Below are 17445 nucleotides of genomic sequence, written 5' to 3' on the forward strand. Positions count from 1 at the left end.
TTAATTAAAAACTGGCTATGTTTATATAAAAATCACAGGTTAAAGAGAAGTAATAATGTACCTATTGATGTCTAACATATCGGTATAGTAAATGACACAAGAGTGATTCACCAAGCATATACTCACCTACATTTTTTCATTTAATAATGAATTTATTAAAATTTTAATCATTTTAAATAGACTTAAAGAACATATTTTAAAATTGTTAAGAGCTTTAGTATTTAAGTGTTCTGTGGCGATAAAAACTTATTTTTTAAAAAAATTTAAATTTTCATTATTAATTATTTAGTGAATATTTTTAACATTTTAATATACATACCTATAATTTAAAATTAAAACTAGTAATTTTTCAGTTATTAAAATGTTTATTCTAAGGATTATAATCCATTCAATTTTTTTTTACATAAATATAAAACAGATGTATGTAAATGTAATAATAATGGATTTAGTATTGATTATATTTGGACCATTTTAACAAATTATATATTGAATATTGATAAATGGATATTAATTACTAAACAATTCTAATTGCTATATTCTTAATATCTTCCAAACCCATTATTATGGGTTTTTAAGTTATCATATCTTTATAACACAAAGTTAAACAACTATTATATGTTATAACTACTTATTTGAATTTGAATTTTGATATGTAAATATATTCATAAAAATTATTAGCTTAATAATTTACTGCAAAAAAGAGGGGTGTCACTTGGAAAATAGAAGTTTGTATTCCACAGGACATTCCTTAAATTTTCAAAAAAATCTCACGAATTCGTATTATGGTCTTTAAGAATATTTAAAAATTGTCAAAATTAAATTTTGATTAACTGGCAACTGCGTTATTGAAAAATAGGGTAAGCATGTTTGGTGAATTTCCCTGCATAGTAATGCAGATTGTGGTAGTAACTAGAAATGTCTGTCGTCTTATACGTATTTGGTAAAATAAGTATAATTAATTAACCAATAATGGTTTTAAGTTTTGATGCTATGGATTCTGCAAAGAACTATAGCTATATATAATATCGTCAAACGAGATAAATTTTCCTTAGAAATTGTTTATAAAATAGAATAACGTTTTGAAAACAATTATTGAGGGGGGAGAAAACGTGAATATAATATATATGTCTTCGGAATGAGTCAATATTTTATAATTAATTAAAACAAATAATAGCGTAGTCGTCATTTGTACAAAAGTCAAAGAATACAGATGAAATAATAGAGGTGTCGATATGCGTAGGTATAAAATACGAGTCTTCCATGTGGAAAATATCATTAAAGAAATATTAAAAAAACTTAGATGATAAAAAAAAAACCGTCTGTATAATTGTATTGATAATGTGTATAAATTTCAACAGTCTAATATAAAAAGGAAATTATCTACGTATTATCGACACTTATTAATTTGTCACAATTATTTTTTAATTTAACTAACATTACGTAGGTTATTTGTATTATGTAGATACCTACTATATGCCTATATGTTATACCTTTGTAATGAACATGCATAAGTGAAGATATACTTTCATATATATATGCGTATATATAAGTAGAATATAACGGGCTCGAATGAAAATGACTCGATAAATATACTGCTATAATATGTTGCTACACTGATTATTAATTTATTAGCGTTTATTATACTGTAGTAGGAATCTACTGTAGTGTGTCTATCTATATTTAATATAATTTGCTTGTATCGATTGGTGAGAGGAGTTTAAAATTGTTTTCTAAAATACGTTTCCTCCCAAGTTATATCTGCGTGGGCAGCAAGATGATTATTATTTTTAGATCGTATATTTCATTTATATATACATTTTTTTTTCCTTACTCAGTTTTTTGTTTGTTTCCCTTCGGCATTCCGGAGGGACGTATATAAAATATAGCGAGTCGTTGTGTTCTGGGGCTAAAAATCGAGAAATGCAAAACAAAAAAGAACGAATAATAAATAAGAAAGCGCCGCGCATGGAGGAGCCTGCAGGGAAATGATGGCCGAAGCAATTAAAACTCTTAAAAAGAAAATCGACCCCTCGCTTAGGGCTACTCCCGCCAGTTTTTAATCACGCAGCAGCAGTCTTCTTTATTTCGTTCGTTCGTTTGTTACCCCGCGTGCGTCCAACCACCACTGGTACGCCGACACCGCCGCCGCCGTAGTCGACCTACGGTTTTCCGAATCTTTTAATTTTTTTTTTTTTATATAATAATAAAGCAAAAAAAAGGGGGGAAGGGAGACAGCGGAGGAGAGGGTATAAAAGACGGAGTAAAAGAATTATGAGAAAAACTTCTCTCGTAGGTCCAATTTCCAAAACACAACGAGCATAATAATAATAATAATAATAATAATAATAATAACAAAAACGAGAGAGAACCGGCGAACGAGAATTGAACGAAAAAGTAAAATATATTTCCAAACAAAAATACATAGTACTTATTTTATATATACTTATTATATATAGCAAATTTCCACGAGAAACAAACTTTTACTCGTTGAGCTGTGTTTTAATTAAAACATTTTCCCATTTTAACCGAACTAAACATATCGGAATAAATTGTTTTGATTCAGTTATGTTATTTTTCCGGACAATATTGTATTGTGTTTTTAGCGACTTTCAAAAATGAATGCATCTTCATTGAGAGTAATAAAATTCCAGTCGAAACCATTTTGAATGTTTGTTTCCAATTTTAACCTCTGTTTCGTGAACTGGCGATGTCTAGACTAGTCTAGAGCCTCTCGAAATACTGTCTTGTCCTGCAGTGTCCACTATCAACCTGGAACCAAAACAAATTCAATTTAAATTATCGATAGATTTCGTTGGCGCCTATAGTAAATGTCAGAAGATTTTAATAATATAATAATATTATTTAAGACATAATTATATATTAATTAGGATAAGCAATGTACTTAATAATAATAACAATATTACATTAAAATGTACATTTATTAGCTTATTAAGCCTTTAATTTCCTAAATGATAAATTTAATTTAATGGTTTGTTAGTTTTGGTTAAAACAGTCGAGTATTATGAGTAAGGCCCGGATGTTTATGACTTTTGTGTTTTATTTTGGAACATCATAGACGATGCTTTTCTAGCTGAAAATGTGTTCAATAACATACAAATCTATATAACTATCATTATTATCATTTTTTTTTTGTTTTTAAGGTTTTTTTTGGAGTTTTTAGATCATTTATTGAAGTTGTATTGCATTTTTTACTATTTTTTTTTTTTACCAATTTAGTGAAATTTGAATGAAAAAATGCAAGTCATTAAGATGGTAAAGGTATAAATATCACCTAAAAAGCATTAACCTAACCTAATTTAGTTTTACCTACAAAGCTACAAAAGTTATTAATTACAAAAAATACTGAAAACAAATTTCAAATTGTTTTTTTTAGATTAAAACTAGTTTCAATGCATTTTATCTTAAATCAAAATGCGGATGTACTAATATAAATTATAACTATTAATTTAAAAATCAATAAACATTTTTTTAATTTATTAGTTTTATGAGCGTTTTCAACTTTTCAAGCACTTAGATCATACAATTTATCAGGGAATTGTTATAAGTTTTTTAGGGCATTAGCATCAGGCTATAATTATGAGCTACGATGATTTTATTCAGTTATGTCAAGTATTTAGTATTATATTATACAAGTATAAAATAGCCAGCCTAATTCCTGTCTATTAATAAAATTATTGACGTTATTTTTTTTAAGTAATTTTTTATTTTATGAGTGGGTGTGAAAATATATTCCTCCCCGTAAGAACGGCCTAGGTACGCCACTGCGGGTTAGGGGACCTCTTGAGGTCTTAAGTAAGACAAAATATTTATTTTAAAACGGCGTGAATTAATTTTTAAACTTATTATACCATAGTCAAGACAATATCACGAACTTATAAATAAGATTGCAATACATATAATATTAAAATATAAATTCTAATACATTTTATTAAAATTATTTATATATATATTTTATTGGTTTTCGATACACACACCTTTGACTGGTGTTCTAGGTCATTAGTATATTTATAGATTTTATATTAAATTTATATTAAATTATATAATTCAGATTAAGTTTTGATTGATGTGTGAATGTGTGATATATTTTTATTTAGACTGCCACGCATTGTTATTTGTTATTTAACTGGGTGTATCTCCAACGATCTATTTTTGTTGAATCTATCGACAGTTTAAAAGTTAAATAATGTACGTTGTGGTTCACATTATCCATTTCAATAAATACGGTAAGCTTGAAACGGAATATGTAGCTAAACGTAGTATAAAACGCAACGTATAAATAGGTAAACTACGAAAAGTCGTACGGTCCTGTAAAATATATTAAAATTTAAAATGATCGCGAGGGTCACAAATTCGAATAGAGTTTGAATTTGAATAGTTAGGTTTGAAAGTTATTGAAACATCTACATGGTAAAATTGCGGCTACAGAACATGTACACAAAAAGTCAAATTAAATATTAGGATTTGAATATTATTGTTTTCCAGTTTTGAATAATATACGTACGAACTAGTAATAGGTCGACAAACTATTAAAAATATTTAACATAAATACATTTCATACACACACACACATTTGATACATTGAATTGACAACGTGTTATTCTTGTAATGTTATTGAACGAAATTAATTAAAAACTGTTATCCGTAGCCTTTACACTGTATTTTTTTTTTGTAGACATTTAGATTGTATAATAATGGACAATCTGTAAGATCTAAAGTCGTTCTGGTTACTACGGTAACACAGCAACAACCGTTTAATAAGTAAAACGTATACTGGTTATTTATTTATTTATTCATTTGTTTTTTCGGATCGAATCGCGTCAAGAGCAAGAGAGCGGTGCGGTGGTAGCGGCGTCGGTGTTTCTTGGAGATATTCAATAAAAACGCGAACAAATCTAAATGCGCGTTCATGAATAAAAAACTGTTTTTTAGATGATAATTAGTGTACGCGGCGATAAAGCATACATAATTTACGCGTGGCAACTACGTCTGGAATCCGAATGGCAGCTATAAGTAACAAAGAATAAATGGACGGCGGCGAGAAGAAAGAAAGCAAATAACGTTTTTCAAAAACATCGTGAAACGAGGTTATCGTTTCTCTTTGTACATATTATGTATACATAATAAATATCATGACGAAAATCAGCCGAAATACATTGTTGTGCACCCTTAAAAAGTTTTTTCTAATAGCTTCATACTTACTGGCCCCACACAGCTTTCCGACTGTCCCCTCCCCCCATCATCGGTGCCACCTCAAGTTATATGTTGGAATCGGTCCAATAAAAAATTCAATTATCTGCGAGAGAAAATATTGTTTCCAAAAAACTAACGGTTAATTATTAATTAATATTATAAATCGATTACGACGGTTTTCGGCGAGGAGAAAACTTATTGAAAACTTTTATAGAAAAAGTTTGCAGGAATAAAAACCATCGAAAATCGAAAATTTCTATGTATAACCTATACATATTTCCGTTGCTTTTGCCTTCGAGCCTAATATATTTAGGTATTTAGGTGCTGGAATTGATCGCAATGTACACCACGAATATAAATATTGATCCAGAAATCATGATCGCGTCACTTGAACGCTTTATATAAGTGACGTAGGTGCGTGATCATTACTTTCGGGTATTATTTTAATTTTATTTTGACTATTTATAGGTGTGTATCAGTGTTTGTCGTATGAAGTCTCGTGTTAGAGTCTTATATATTTTATTTAAATTTTTATTATTTAATCATATTGGGCCGCTATAGGAGATATATCGAAAATTAAAATCGAAAAAATACGCTGTGTTTGACTTTTTGGTGGTGAGGGGAGTGGGGAGGGGTATTAAAATAACTAAAAATGTATTATATTTTATAATATATAAAATATAAAAAACACTTGAATTCTATTTACTTAAAATAAAAAAAAAATGAAAAGAAAAGCCAAGTGGGGTGTCCCTCCACACGTAGCCCTCGTAGCGGTGTTCTATGTATAATACCTATACGATTCGCGTCGGCAAACCACTAATTTACGAAAAACGCGTTAGGGGAAACGTAAAAAAAATCTAAGTCCGATTTATTTGTTGTCATCGTCGTCGTCGTCGTCGTCGTACAATAGGCACGTGCTTACTGCGTAATATAGACGATTCGCCGACTCCACCGACGTAACAATAGGACAGGCTTTAAATAATAATAATGATAATAATGTTTACGGTTGGTTTAATGCGTGCACAAAACACGGTCTCGCACTAGATTCGCGCGGTTTTATTATTTCTTATAAGTATATTATGTTGTCGCGGAAATAATACTTTTCGTATAGGTATATGTATACAATAATAGCCACCGCGCCACCGAGCCCCAACACTACCACAACCCCTTCTCGAGCAGTAACAGCGGTCGGCAGGCCCGCAAAATAATAATATAATAATAATATATTGCCGCCTCACCGTTTTATATTCCGTTACCTCTGTGTTGCCGCTTATAATCTCGGCGCGCGCGCTCTTAAACGGCTCCCCTTTTTTTTTATTTCGGCTCCGCTCGAGGTATTTACAAAATGTCCTCTCCACCGCGAGAAAACTTCTTCCCCAATAGCTCTTCATTTACTCCTTATCCCCCTTTTCCTCTTCTATTTCGACCGCGAGCCTTTAACGCCGTTGCGGGGAAGTCCAATTGCAGCCGCACTGAGATTTCAACGATCTTATAATATTGCACTGCTGCTGCACTGCGTGTTGTCGTGTTGACGGTGATTTTTACTTTTTGTAATTTATATCTTTTCACATTTTTTTTCTCATATAATATACATGTAACATATATATCATATAATATACTGGAGATGATACTTACCTATATATATTTTTTTCATGAAGAAAACGGTGTTTAGACATATGCGGGCTGTTACTATATATATACTTTTGCACTTATCGAAGTTTCACACATTTATTACCCATATTATAAAATACGCGGTCTTCGGTTTTAATACAATCTAAGTAGTGTAAAGCAACAGTGCATAACTCGGTTAAGTTAAGACTTTTCTAAGTAGAATGATAAAATAGGTTATATATATATATAATAGGAAAACAAATTATGCGAAGAGTTTTCAAAAATTAATGACCCATTCCATTGACTACTAGAAGTAATTAATAATATAATATGATAAATAATTAATTAGGCCTACCACTAACGCCTATGTATAGGTATTTTAATGCGAGATTTATATAGTTCACCAGTTAAACTTTCTTTCTAGTTTCTCTGTTACTTTCACGTACAACAATTATAAAATAAGGTGACAGACCTATCGCATCTTTCTTGAGTTTGGATATAGTTGTTGTTATATTGTTTTTTAGCACTTAGTGACTTGAAACATTCGTTGATCGTTCATGTAATAATGTGTATAGGTATTTTTAAGCTATTCAAGACTTTATGACAATGTATATTGAATACAAAAGTTAATTGTGTAAATTTGATTTTAAGACTAATTGTGTTTAAAAGGAATTTGGGAAAAATACACGTGTAATGTATATACCTATATAAATATTATATACATTATTAGTATGCATGTTATTGTACATTTGTACAAATATCATTAATTTAATTATATTTTTGAAAATGGTTTAATCCAAACACGAAATTTTGTAATATCACGGTTTTTAAATTACGCTTGTTATACAGATCTCTATAGCAGTTTCATTTTCATCCTCTTCCAATTATAGTGACCACTCTTAGTTGAGAAAATGGGCAATTATCATTTTTTTTTGGTTAAATTATTCATTTTGGTTAGATAAAATTTGTACAAATAATTATAATAATTGAACCTTTTGGGCTATTATAGATATTTGCATTTTAATCGTGTTCCTATTGTAGTTTTACATTTTAAGTGAGTTTTTAATATGATTATGTGTTTATCTGTAAATTAAAGATATAATTTTGAATATTGAGTACAAAAGAGGATGTTTTTCGTGTGTATAAAATTTTTTGTAAATAATAATAATAAAAATAATAGTATAATACATTTTGTGAAGGTTCATTTTTTAAATATTATAATAGATTAAAATATTAAAATAAATTAGTTTGCAATGATATAGGAAAGCATGAATCGAATTGTATGCTATTAATCTATTAATCTAGTAGGCAATATTATGTATCTAAAAGATTGGAAGACTCATAGACCAAAAAGGCTAGATAAGTCTAGTTGAAGTAGTCTCAAAGGCTTGTAAAGCGAATAAAATGTAGGTTAGGTTTTAAGTTTAGAGCACATATAGTATAATACTTATATCATTATATGTATTTATATAGTAAGTTATTCCTAAATATTGGTATATATTATAGGTACTATATGTATTACGTACGTATAAATTAAAAAATAATAATTATTATATAAGTTTCATAATAATTGTTGTCAATATGAAAATGAGCTATTTTAAAATATGAATATTAAAGTTATATTTAAAATTTAAATAGCTTTTACGCACTTTAACATAATTATAAACATTAACTATAAGATCATTGAACATTTTTGTTACTTAATATATAATGGTATATTGTGTATACTATATGTACAGTGTCATTAGACCTATTCTTGCGTCTAATTTCTGCTATACCTACTCATATTAATATATTATACAATATAATATACATATTCGGTTTAGATGTTATGATGGATACCAAATATTAGGGATTGTGACGACTAGGGCCCGGATTTTGACTTTCTAATTTTTTTTGGAATATTATAGAATATAGACAATGCTTTCCTAGCATAAAATGTGTTTTACATAATAAAATAACGTACGCATCTATATAATCAATTGTTATTTTGCATTTTTTTTTCGTTTTTAGATCATTTTTGTGAGTTTTTTTATAATCATTTATTGAAGTTGTTTATGTTTATTGTAAATTGAATGAAATTGAAATGAAAAAATACAAGTCATCAAAATATATAGGTATAAATATCACCTTAAAAGTATCAAACTTTTAATTTAATTTATACTTATTACAAAAAAATACTGAAAACAAATTTTAAATTGTTTTTAGATGTTAGATTAAAACTAGTTTTAATGCAGTTTAACTTAAATAATAACACGGATGTACTAATATAGATTAAAAATTATTAATTTAAAAATCAATTTTATGAATTTTTTCAAGTATTTAGATCAAACAATTTGCTAGGTCATTTTATTATAATATCGGATACTCTCCAATTTCATAACATCGTGTTCATGTACATCTTAACGAAAGGCACCGATCTTTTTTGGACCTCCAGGCCTTATCTGGATTATAATTTTTCTGCGACGTAGTCGATTCAAAACTGAAAAAAAAAGATATTTTTTTTATTATTTAGGTTATAAATGCACTTTTTAAGGGAATTTTATAGGTTTTTAGGGCACAAACTTAGGGTCTGGATACCTTAGTAATAACATCGATCACCATACAATAAATTAAAAATTATCAATAATCAAATAAATTAAACATTTTTTATTGAAAATCTATCGTACACGCTATAGGTTTTATTATAAATTATAATATTTTGTTAATGCTATCGATATTAAGATTTGTATATAATAAATATGCCTCGTAATTGTACAGTTAAAGTGATTTTACTAAAATAATCATGTCTTTATACATAGTACAACTACAATATTATAGGATTACATATAATATTATTACATAATATTTTCATTTTTAAATAGTTACTAAAACCTTTCATTTTTGTAAAGGATCGAGTCATTTGAGTATGTTAACAACGTCTAACACGAGCTATAACAAGGTTATAAGCTTTTAATTATACGAACTACCACGTTCCCAAATATAGAGCTTTAAAAATGTTCAAATAATGTTGATGGTTAAATCAGCTGGGTTTGGTTTTAGATAAAACGTGTATCCTGGGATAACATGTTGATTTATTCCAAACTTAATTATAAAAGTTAGCAATACTTTTTACAATATAGATTTTATTATGATTATTTATTTCAATTTTTTTATCTATTTATTTATACGGTCTCGTAAGTCTCGTGTATATTCAATTATAAACATTTCCGCAAGAAGATTATATTTATTGTTATTGTTATTATAAAAAGTGGATTGATACAGCCGTACGCCCGTACCTATTATATAATTTGAATACTATATCTATTGTTCCATTGCAGTTTTTACTTTGGAGAATAATATCGCATATTTATTGATTGTTAAATAAAATGTTTTCCCAATAAACTGTAATAAATAAATACTGTATTGGCTAAACAACGTTTTTGAGATATTTATTTGTACAATGCATAAAGTATACATGTAAATGCCTAAAAATAATATGAAAATAGAATCTAGTTTTTAATATTATACATTCTAGTACACAAAAATACTATACTATTTTAATTTTAATCGAATAGTACCTATGTTATGTCAAGTTTTTGCATTGTAATGTGATAATTATTAAATTATTATAAAGATTGTTTGACCTGTATCGCTTAAATTGTTATAATTATTATAAAAAAAAAAAAAAATAAAAATGAATAATTATGGCTTTTTACGGACACAGAAATCTACGAGAAGAAGTGAAGTTAATACACTCGATATATATGTAGTACCTGTAACTCTTGTAATGCGAACAACTTAACTTAATATGATTACTCGCGTGTAAGTTAATTTAACGTGGCGGTTGCGAATTGGCGAGAATGGGTCTGGTCGCACCCTCGCCGAGCGAGTTGCCATTTTATATAAGCATTAAAATGTATAGCAAGTGACGTGTACGAAATTGACAGTCATTATGTGTATTGTTTATTTGTCTGCTGTATATATCGGACGTCAATTTCGATAAAATATAAAAACCGTTACTCGAGAATTGAGACCGAATGAAAAGTTTTTCGTATTATTTTATAACGCACTCGAAGAAATGTTCTTCGAGATATGCGTACGGGACGTGAGCAATATTTATATTATAGTGAATAAAAATGACGTGGGCGATGAAAATATTATACGCACGTCGGAATCGGTTAAAACTGACGGAGAAAAAGAATCCCGGGCCGACAGTAGTATTTAATATATAATAATAATAATAAAAAAAAACTCGGGAGGTAGAAAAATTCAATTCCTTGGAAACTTCGACGACGACAACGTCAAAAGGGAAAAAGACAACACTTCCTTCCGCCGAATCGATAAAATTGAAAGATTTTAAGGAAATACAGCGGCAGGGTAGAGAGGGTTAAAAAGAAAAACGGCGTTGCGATATGAAAAACGGCGGCGGCAGAATCGTCGTCGTGTTGTGTATAGCCGCCACCGCTGCTCGTCAAGACCAATAGCCGTGGCGGGCGTAGGGGATGCTGGGCGGCAGACTTGCGGGTGGGGGTGGTTTCTGTTTTAATGGAACCCTCCTCACCATTCAAATCCCCAGCCTCCGCCCGACAGTAAACGAAAAGAAGGTGGGTCGGTAAAAATTTAATCTTCTCTTCGGCCGGTTCGCCTCCACCCCCGACAGACGCCGCTGCCACCGCCGGCCAACGTCTCCGGGTGTATTTTTTTCCTACTCTTTTTCCACGTCGATCCACTACTCACACCCTATCTAACCTCCCTACGTATAATATATATATATATATATATATTTATATGTACAGTTATACGTATATATCGGACCCTTTTTATTCATCCCTGTCCTTTGGTTTTTTTTTTTGTCTGCCCTCGTTTCGAAATCTCCGTTAAGTAAGAATAATGGCGACGGTTTTTTTCATCATTACCCCCGCCGTCGTACTGTATGTATAAACTAAACGAAACTAATTCCGAAACAATAATTACATCTTTTCCTCGTAAATTGTCGTCGTCCTGGTCGGTTTCGTAGCGATCTCTTGGACGCCGACGTCACGCCGCACGCTACGAGTTTTGATAAATTATGCGTCGCTTAGGTATAGATTTTTATTTTTCTGATCGAACCGTACTAATATATTAATATGTATAGGTAATCAAAATTGTTGTCATCTCTTGACAATAATTTTACATCAAATCTGTCAACAGACGTCGGAGATAAAAAAACATTATCCGTTCTAAATATAATATGTTCGATTACCCTTTAACGATTCATTAATCAGATGTAATATCATCGTTTTTAAATATACAATATTAATACGAATTACTGACTATTGCCGTGATTAAAAATGGAATGTATAAACTATAAGTTTAACATCGTTGGTTTGAATTTAATACGTTTTTAACCGATTTATAAATAATAAGGTTCACGTTTTAAGTATATTACACGGATTAGGACAGTAGGACACACAGGTGGTCTACGGCTGATAATTGATTGATTTGTTTTTAATATAATAACACTTGTTCATATTTTAAATATTATATAATATTTATTTTCAATAATATAAATAAAGAATAATCTATGTTGAGTCAATTATATTTATCGATTTTGCTTAATTTACCAGTAAATTGCAAATCTATGAGCATTTAATAATAAATTATTTTTTTTAAAAGGGGTTACGTACCACATAAAAACTGGGTTGACTGGATGACTGATAACATTATTAATTTGCTGCTATGAGCCTTAAGGTGGTAACTTAAATATAATGTGTATTGACATTGATCGATCGTTACTAAATGCTATGATGAGTTATGATGAATTAGGTATATCTTAATAAAATATAAGCATTTAATGTATGAGCATTGTAAAGTTATAGATAGATACCTAAAATAATTTTAAATTTATATGGTTAAGTTACGTAAATAACTTATTAATATGATTTCGATATGAATTATTTAAACAGTTAACTATTAATTTTTATGAAAAAATATGTTGAGTAAATAATGTATAACGACGATTGATTATACCTAAATTACTAAATACATATTACAGATTACGGTAATACGCTTTTATTGTTATATTTATGTTAATATAATATGCGCTGGAATAATATAACTCATAGGTCATAACGGACGAGTGGATAACTATAATTCAGAAAATTGTGCCTATATCTTGTATTAGTTATTTATTAGTTCGATTATTATAAAATTATAAATTGCTGTAATGCTGTGATGTAAGTATGTAAATGTTGATGTGAACTGTGAAGGACTACTGATGGTTGAGTGGTATGTGGGTACTCGATGTAGGTACTCGCCACTTGGTGAGTAATAACGAAATTCCGCTGCTATACCTTTGACTTGAAGGCCACTATACATAATATTATTAAACAGAATACTATATTATACTATACATTTTAAAAATAAACAATAGTAAGATAAACAATTAATTAATTTTTAGTGCTTCAATGTCTTCAATTTTGCAGACTACAATGATTGTGTTTACTTAAGTTAGAAATGCATGGAGTCCTGGAAATCATGTAATATAAATATTTATTGAAAAATAATAAGTTTCTATTGTATTGGGCAAATATGATTTCAAAAATATAATATATTTAATTTATCTTGACCTGATATTTTATTATACAAGTAAAAATTGACTGTCATGAAATGAAATATTCAAATTATCTACCCTTAGTTATGATAAAGGCTTGAAAATTTCCTTATAAGTTTCACAGTTGGTATAGGTATAATTATACTTAATTTATTTAAAATAGCCCATTGTGTCACGAGATAGGATGTTAAACTCGTCTTAGAAATCGCGCGTGTGTAAATGCGTGTAATCAATTTTGTATAATATTGTATTTTTAACTATTTTGTTTTACATAGGTGTCTTGAAAAAAATATTACATTTAATTTATTAAGCATACTAATAAGACAAATAGGTACTTGATATAGAAACATCATTTAATTTTCGTATTGAGGTTTGTATATGGTTTCAATGTTTTAAGCCGTAAAATATTCAATATACTTTTAAGTTAATTAAATTAAAAACCGTTGAATGTGTATATTGATTTTTGATAATTCCATTAAACGTTAAAAAGTGCTTTTTCTTTAACCTTTTATAGTTGACTATTTAAAATAGGTATATAATTTTACATTTTGGCGTATATAGCACGAGCATCCATTGAAAGGTATGTTAATTAAAACTTTTTTTTCTTGTAAATGCTTGAAAAAGTAATTTAAACTCTTTTGATATTCACTTCCTGGCGTCGGCAAAAAAAAATCGTTCATTTTTCTATAACGATAAAATATAATTCGATAACGAACTAATTTATAATTTCGAGAATTACTAATACATATTATTAAAGAATTAATTAAAATACATCATTATAAAACTAATTAAAAATAAACATACGAATTTCGCGCTGTTGTTTGAATTTGAACGGGGATTTAAATATTTTAATTCGGCATTTAAATATTTATTTTATAGTTTAAATAATATTTTTTGCGTTGATTAATCAACGCTATCGGTGGCGGACGAACTACCCGTCACGATCGATGACAGTTGGAGAAATCGTCCGCAAACACAGATAGAATAAAAAGAATGAAAAACCATAAGCGAAACAGATGAAAAAAAAATCATCCCGTTGATTTTAGAATAATATCAATAAATTGCAATGATTAAAGTATCGTTATGCGAACAACCGTAGCGTACGCAATAATAATAAACTTTAGGTAAACACTGCAGTTTATCAAGGAAATCGGGTACTGCGAAAAAAGCGCACGAAACGCATTAAACGAAATTATACCGCGTGCATCGGATAACATCGTGTTATTGGAGTGTTACATTATTATGTAGTTTTGCGCGGTGATTTCGTTTCCGGCGAGTTCTACGGCGCTCGTAATACTTAACACCCGTAGAACGTGCGGTGAGTATTTATTATTGATACCCCGTCCGACACGGCGAAGGGGTTTATTATATTTTTAATTGACCTACTCTACTCGCTATAATATCTATAGACACAAATTCCCGTCTATAACAATTATACATGGAGTGATTACAGGCAATATGATTTTAGGTAATGCGAAGAGATTATTATTTTTCATTTTTAAAAAAATCATATCAACTATTCTGTTCCCGTCATGGCTATCAACGTTTGCCGTGGAAAATATGTAAAATCCTTCGTTTACCCCAAGAGAGACGGTTCGGCAGGTTAACGATAAAATAATCGTTCTGTATATCATGATAATTATATTATATAGGTAAAATACCGCGTCAAGTATATAAGGCAACCGGGTATAGTAGCCATTACTGCTAGCAGGCAATATAATGTATAACATTATGATATCATATATACATTGTGCGGATAGTCGTAATGCGATCAATTATTTTACCCACTTGACGGACAAATTTATCGGCAAAAACGGAGATGGCATTGGGCGGGGAGTGATGAGTGGGATAGGCGCGACGTCATGAAAATTGGCGGTGCGGGGAGGATATACGTGGAAGCTCTCGAAGACGTTGGTGGGACGGGGTGCGGGTGCAGACGAGGGTCGGCGCTCGCGGATAGCGGCAAGATGATTTTTCGTTCTCGTTACAAATTAAAATAATTAAAAACGAACCTACGGAAGTGGAAAAAATGAATACAATTATTGCCAACCGAATTCAGTTGCCATAGTGATTAATGGCTGGCGGAGCCAGGCATTAACAGCGACCGATTGGAAAAAAAATAACCGAACAGAGCAGAAAGTTGAACGCGCCTCTCGTGGTGGTCTACGACCTACACGGTAACATGGTACCTACACGACGTGTACGTGTCGACACGTTGATTATTAAGTGGCGATGGTCGATGGATTATAATATATATAATATTATATATTGTTTGCGAATAACGCAAATCCAAACCCGTTCGATTCAAAAGATTTATATACTATTACATACCTATATCGTATATTATGCAATAAAAATAATTACGATGTATTGTACATACTACTTGTATAGTTACTGTGACTGTTGTAAATTTTACGGTTTTTTTTTTTAATAGAAAATTTTTGTGAGAGACATAAAATGTTTTAATATTTTTATATTTGTATCGTTTACAGCTAGTATAGGTACTCACCCGATCCGATGCGACGACGGCTCTGTCCCGGCGACGACTGACGGACAAGATAACCCCTTTGTTGGGTAAATATCGCCCGGCGTGGTCCTAAAATCCGGTTGTCCATTGTTTTAGCGCGGCGTGCTCACGTTCAATAATTAATGTAGGTAGGTACACTACCGTCGAGGACCCGAACAATGAGGGCCCCCTGCAAGTGGCGTTGCACCTGGACGCCCAGAGGTCAGTTACGGACTCTGTTTGCCAACAACGGCCACGTCGTTCTCGTGGGGGTTCTTTTTGTGCATACACGGGCATTCTCCGACACCGCATTGTCTATACGCGTATTATTATAAACATTATAACATCGTAAGGAGACTGTTATTGCGTGTTTCTAAATCTCCGGTGCCGCGGGCCGTGTCCGTGTGAAACTGAGATACGAGACGGATTCGGTATAATATAGCAACGGTCTTTCTGTACACGCCGCGAATATAATACAATACACCCTCTTCGGCCGAAACAAAAGTCGTCGCATCGCAAAGGTTAGGGAAAAAGAAACCCCAATTAAAAGAATGCACGAGGTACCAACGAGTTTGGTCTAAAAAGTCGGCTGGACACCGCAATAATCCTTCGGTGTAAATGATGTACAACGCAAAAAGGTGGCGACGAGTACTTCTACCTGTATTGTTATTACGCACCGTGTATTCCGCGTGTTAGCTGCTGAGCTGATGATATTACAATATTATATAGGGCCTGTATTAATAGGCGCATGTAATAGTACGCGTATTATAGAATGATGATATTTAAGACATTTTCTCCGACGGGACATGACGTTATGCGATCTGTAAGAAATCTCGGTTTAAATTTATTAACGTTTTCAATGATTAGCAGAGATTATGCACGCGCTGAGCGGCCGGGGACCAGCCTCGTGTAAGACAAGTTTTTAGTCATACTTGCAATTGAATTAGTGCGATAAAATTTCAGAAATTGATGTGAAACAAACTCGTATAATTGAATGGCGCGTTGTGTATTAAAATTCTGAATAATTTCGTTCGGATATTTTAATTTGGTTTTCTTAGGCATACTTATATAGACGTTACAACGGGCACGAGGGGGTGCATTTATTATTATATGTTATCACGACTGTGATTGGATTACGCACTCGTTTCAATCGAAAATGTTTTCTTAGAAGACGCCACCCAATTACCGTGCCACTATCCAACACCCTAATAAAAACGCAATCTAACTTCGTTGTCGTGTCGAAATTCGTTTATTGAGTGTAGGCAATGCGCACCGCAGCGCAATAGTCTTGGAAAAGTTCCGTGAAAATAATAACAGTAGGTACTCACTACCTCTAAATTTGATTTGTGTTCACTAAAATATTTTTGTCGACTTTTATGCGGAAAGGCCAAGGTTCAATATTATATACATTATACATGTGTGTGTGTGTGTGTAAACGGTAACAAATAAATATTTTATGAAACCGGGGACGGAATAAAAATGTTATGCTGCGTGCACAGTGTTGTTGACAAATACGCGAAATGTCGCAAAGCGCCCGAACTAA

The 17445-nt window shown here is 30.9% G+C and overlaps 2 long non-coding RNA genes across 2 annotated transcripts; both read right to left on the reverse strand.

The window, feature by feature from the left end:
- Positions 1-2382: 2382 nt before the first annotated feature.
- On the reverse strand, positions 2383-7075 carry LOC132922811 (uncharacterized). Its single transcript, XR_009661053.1, has 2 exons — positions 6468-7075; positions 2383-2769 (listed from the first exon to the last, which is right to left on the reverse strand). It is a non-coding gene; the product is annotated as an uncharacterized LOC132922811 (long non-coding RNA).
- Positions 7076-8932: 1857 nt separating this feature from the next.
- Positions 8933-17132, reverse strand: LOC132922810 (uncharacterized). Its single transcript, XR_009661052.1, has 2 exons — positions 15906-17132; positions 8933-9304 (listed from the first exon to the last, which is right to left on the reverse strand). It is a non-coding gene; the product is annotated as an uncharacterized LOC132922810 (long non-coding RNA).
- Positions 17133-17445: the final 313 nt, after the last annotated feature.

This window comes from Rhopalosiphum padi, chromosome 2 (genome assembly GCF_020882245.1).
Source record: "Rhopalosiphum padi isolate XX-2018 chromosome 2, ASM2088224v1, whole genome shotgun sequence".
NCBI classification, from domain to species: Eukaryota; Metazoa; Arthropoda; class Insecta; order Hemiptera; family Aphididae; genus Rhopalosiphum; species Rhopalosiphum padi.